At 43.3% G+C, this 5,285-nt stretch overlaps 1 pseudogene; it reads right to left on the minus strand.

Moving 5' to 3' along the window:
* Positions 1–208: 208 nt before the first annotated feature.
* LOC113093848 (protein phosphatase 1 regulatory subunit 29-like) lies at positions 209–3,070 on the minus strand (annotated as a pseudogene).
* Positions 3,071–5,285: the final 2,215 nt, after the last annotated feature.

Below are 5,285 nucleotides of genomic sequence, written 5' to 3' on the forward strand. Positions count from 1 at the left end.
TAAGCAAATGCTTTTTGTGTATTTTATCCTTGACAGTTGGAAATGTGTTATGTCTTTGAGGACTTTTTTGTATTATGTTTTTCAATTTTGTCAAATAAAACAAATAAACAAACAAACACCTGCTTCATTCTGTCTCTTTCAGAACACTTGTCTCTGTGGTGGCCTATAGGGACCAAAGCACCTGCTGATGGAGTCTGCGAGCTGTCTCAAGAGTCATCGGTTCTGTTCTCCACAACCTCTCCTCCTGCTGTCACGTCTCTCACAAGTATCACAGTTTCTGCTGTGCTGACACCCCCTTCCAGTAGTCCAGAATGTCATGGAGATCCTCATCCTTTGCAAACTGCACTTTCTTTCGAAGAGCATGACCAGCGGCTATGTAGGCCTCCTCACGGGGGCTTTTCTTGTATGGTCGGAAGCGCTCCCAGATTTTAAGCGTGCTCTCAGAGGAGTACTCAGGGCTAGAAGAATACCCTGAGTAATTGTGGTGGCGGGGAGAAAGCTGTGAATAGGCAGTGTCCTTCTTGGTGCGAGTGAGAGGCTTTAGAAAGGAGACTTTCTGGGCAGGGGAGTCAGTGGCACCCTCATAGTAGAGGCGGGGAAGGAGTGTCGGTGCTCTGAGCAGTGGTAGTCTGGGTGCACCTCCAAGTGGTGCTGCTGAGCTGTGCTGCCCCCGCCTCCAACCACAACACCACACCCACCCGAACCACCACTGCCACCACCGGCTCCCCCTCCACCCCCGCTGCCACCATCTCCTCTGCCATTACTGACTCCATGAACCCCTATTAAGGGCAGCCTCTCCAGTGGCTCCCGCACCGAACAGGGCTGCCTTTCTCAGGATACTTGCATGGCTCTGTGCTTCGAGGGTCAGGGATGTCCAGATTGAAAATCCGAGCGCTTTTGACAGAGCCACCGGAAGAAACGCTGCAGCGATTTTTAACAGAGTTTATAGGAACAACTGCAGCATCTGCACTAAGTTGTCTCTGCAATGGCCGTGATGCTGTAGCTGGGGGTGGGTCCCTGTAGGGAGGGGAAAGAAACCCACCTCCGCTGATGCCGGGCCGCTCAGAAAGGGGCAAAACAAGAGGAACAGGGGGTAGAGGACGGATTTTTAGGGGACGACATGATCTGGCATGTCTCTGTGATGGTAGGGGAAAGTGGAATTAGCCCCCTGGCTAATGAAGGGACACTAGGAGGTGGTGGAGAGGAAGTGTTATCCGCTGTAGTTGCAGTGGCCGCAGCTGCTGCCACAACGGCTACAGAGTCTAGTTTGAGCGCATCAATGCAGTTATTGATAATCTGATTTACCTTGTCACTTCCTTGGCAATAGTGGAGATCTCCGATGTTGAATCTCGGCCATCATCATCAGATTCATCTCCTCCATTGAACCCATTTTCATCCCCTTGTGATTTCATCCCCTAGCCTTGTTACAACTCCATCTCTTACTCGCTCCTCTCCTCCTGCTGACATTCTTACATCCATGTAGTTTCCCTTATTGGCGCCCATGGCTTCTGAAAAAGCTGTAGCCATCTTCTCCACTTGTGGAAGGGAAGAAAGTCGAGAAGAGGTGGTGTTGGCTGAACTATGAAGGATGCCCAAGCTAGAGGATGCTGACTGTGACAACTTGCCATGGTGGTGTTGATGATGGGACTGGTCATGGAGTTTCTGCAAGGCTGTAGGATCCTTGGCTGCTGCAGCAGCTGCTTCTGGCCCATAGCGCCATCTCTAAGATAGTTTTCTTAACACTAATAGAATTTTCCTTTTCCTCGTGCATTCGACGTCTACGTAAGCAGTAGTAACACCAAGCCCAACACAATGACCATCCCAAACAGGCAGCCTAGAATGGTCATAATGTAATGGGTGGTGGTAGAAGGGGTTGCTCGCAAGTTATCAGGTCCTGGAGCCTGAGTTGCAAAATACAGACAAGTGTGATTGTACCGCTGGGAATTGCGAATGGAGGCAACACAAAAGGTGTAATTTGTGTGGGGCTTTAGGTTGTTTAGTCTAACAATCTCTTTCTTGTTCCTTAAGTTCATGACCTCTGATACATAAGTGAGGTTATACTGCACTAGAATATACATCTTACTGTAGGGGCTTGGGTATTGAACCAAGAGGGATGCAGAGGAGAGGGAGACCGTTTGTAACTTAATGGTGGGGCTGTATGTTTGGTCTGTGGTTGATGAAAGCTGTGGGCTGGTGATAAGGTCCCATCTGATCATAAATATCTATCCCCATCCCAGAAGAGTCTAGGTCAGGAGGCAGGGCTTGTTATGCCACCAACAGTCACTCCATTATTACACATGGATGACAGGAATAGAACGAGCATTTCTTCCCTGATTACCTCTAGGATTTAGGAGAGGGTAGCCAAAAAGTTCTTTTGGAGTTTCACACTGGAGCCTGTCATAGGTGTGAGTGACATTATCAAATGCCTCTAGCCAAATAAGGAAGCCGTACAACTCACAGCCACAATGGAAAGGATTTCCAGCCAGTTCACACACTATTAGCCGTCCACCCAAAACAATGAAAGTTGATGAATCCAGCCCTTGTTAATTTATTAGAGGAAAGATCAAGACTGCTAAGGCTTGGGCACTCCCAGAAGGCATTAGTTGCAATTACCTCAATAAGGTTATGCTGCAAATACAGGCACTGCATTCGACCCAACCCTCGCCAGCATCCCTTCAGTGAGGTTGGTTAGCTTGTTATATCCCAACTGCAAGACCTGTAGATTGGCCTGTCCTGTGAAGGCACCATCCTCAATGTAGGAGATTTCATTCTTGGTAAGGTTGAGGTCAGTAAGGTTGGTGAATCGGCTGAGGGAGCTGAAAAAAATTGCTTTGAGCTTGTTCTCATTCAGCCGTAAGTCATGGACGGTGTTATTAATATGCTGTGGGATTGTCTCATATGGAGGCTGGTTCTGACTGCAGATTGCCAGCCACACATAACCTTTATCCCCCTCAATTAGCCAGCAGTCACCCCTGACAAACGAAGGTGCATGGAGGAGGAGAAAAATAGGGAGATAGAGGATGAGAAAGCAGGGTGGAAAAGCACAAGATAAGCTGAACCTGCAGGCCATTTGTAGCAAAAAAACTGGATTTGTTTTGATCAAGGTGGGCAATGAAAGAAGTTTAGGGTTCAAAATTAAGAACGATGATCACGGGAGATGGACGACCAATAGGATTACGAAGACACAAGATCTAGGGGGCAAAAAAAAGTGTCTTGAGGGCAATCACAGCTGTTCAGGGACCATAATGCCAAAATATATCCTCCTTTTACGTGGTCCGTATTATAGGTTTATAGTGTCGCTTGCCACAGCTGTAATTCATGGTCTTTTAACTTCTTGAACGCTCTCCTTTTGAATCACTGAGCAATGCTTTCAATCTGTCAGTTTTGGATCTGTACAAGAGACAAAAGGTGGGGAGAAAAAATTGAAAACATTAATGATTATGCTTTAATTATAAACAAAACCAGGTTTAGAAGAACCATTTATGCATTCAAATTTCTAAAAGCCATGAAACTATGTCTTTTCTGTGCTAGTTAAAACCCCTTACTAGTAACCCCCTTTTTTGGCATGGAGACCGATTACATACCCAAAAAAAAAGGTTTCTGCTCATGATTCTTTCTGACTAGATACATAATCAACCTTTGTTCACAAAGCTGACACTTTAAAGTTTACTGTTCAGGAATCAGAATCACTCAGACTGTTATGATAATAGAGATATATAAGCTCAAACATAAAAACAAAATAAAAATATTAAAAACATATGTTTTAAATGTATTTTAAAAAAATGTTGATGTAGGAAATGAGTTTGAAAACACAGTGTAGCTAAGGCCACAAGTCTTCCAAGACTTCATAAAAAAATTCATAATCGAATCTGTAAAACTGTGAATTTTATGAAATATTTTCTAAGGCCATGTCATGTGTGTTTTTAGAGAGGCTAATCAGATTGATTTATGGCCCTTGTCATCTCTGTAAGATCTCACATGTAAACATTCCTGTGCTCTTTGTGTATGTTTCACTGTTGAAAACTGCCCGAATCATGATTGTATTGTTCTCACCAACACGGTTCTTTCACACCTCCGCCAAGTATGACACATTATCCGCATTATTCTTTTATCATTATTCTTTTGTTTTTATTCCACCTTTATTAGCCTTGATTGTGGTTTTTCAGGCTTTACAAAGCAACAAAGCAGCGATCTCACTTCAGTCTCTCTTTGCATTTAGCCCTTATTTATCAAAAGTCTTACTATAAAAATACAACAAAACATTTTCTTACGACCTTACGTGAATTATTGAGACAAAAATGCATTATGAAGAAGAAAAGCACCTGCTATTAGTAGCATTGGTGCTAACGTTAGCATCAAGCTACATCTGACAATTTATGAAATTATTAGTACACTTTTACTCAAAACTCACTTTAAACCCCGATCGAGTGTTTATAATAACTTCCTTTAGCGATCAGGGGTGGAATTTGGTCGTTTACTGTTGTAAAATATGTTATTTGTAGCCTTTTTCATCGCTGCACAAGTTAGCATTTCCGATGTACATTTTCGATTTTTTTTATAAAAAACGCCCCAGATCTCAAGAAATTCTCATACCAAGCTTTACTATCGTAATCGCGGGTTTATTATTCGGATATTTTGTGTGTACAGAGGTGTTTCAGTGTTGTTTTGGCCAGATAACTACCAGGAAGTGTGCAGGAAGCATGTGACACGATGGGGCGGTGTCCAGATATGAAACTCTAAGATTGACGTTTGAAAGACCCAATCAGAGTCTGAGTCACACACCGCACGAGCTGTGACTACTGCACGCACACACAGATCGCTGGGAGAGGCTGTTTATCATCTGATCGCGTAAATCCGTGGAAAATGAATAGAAATGACGATTCTGTCTGAAGAAATATGAAGTAAACATCAGTAAATATATCCATATATCTCCGCAGATATGCATCTTTGGTCTATAAATCCTTATTGACGCTGTTCAGTGAGTCTATGTGAACACAAATAAACCGCTCTTGACGTGACTGAATATGAGTGAGTTGTGAATTTCTATTCAAAATGTGGCATAATACGGATTTATTATTTTGCACTCCTGACATAAATCACTAAATATCTGTCACTGCAACAATGTTTTATCAAAATATTGGTCAAATATCGAAGCTTGAGTCTTTAAACTTTCCATTGATGCACAGTTTGTCCAGATGAAGTAAGACAGTGATGTTTAATGTGCTGTGAAAGTGAAACAATAATAAACTGGGGCCGTCAGCGATGTTTGCACGTAAAGGGGTTAA

Source organism: Carassius auratus, unplaced genomic scaffold (genome assembly GCF_003368295.1).
Source record: "Carassius auratus strain Wakin unplaced genomic scaffold, ASM336829v1 scaf_tig00215180, whole genome shotgun sequence".
Taxonomy (NCBI): domain Eukaryota; kingdom Metazoa; phylum Chordata; class Actinopteri; order Cypriniformes; family Cyprinidae; genus Carassius; species Carassius auratus.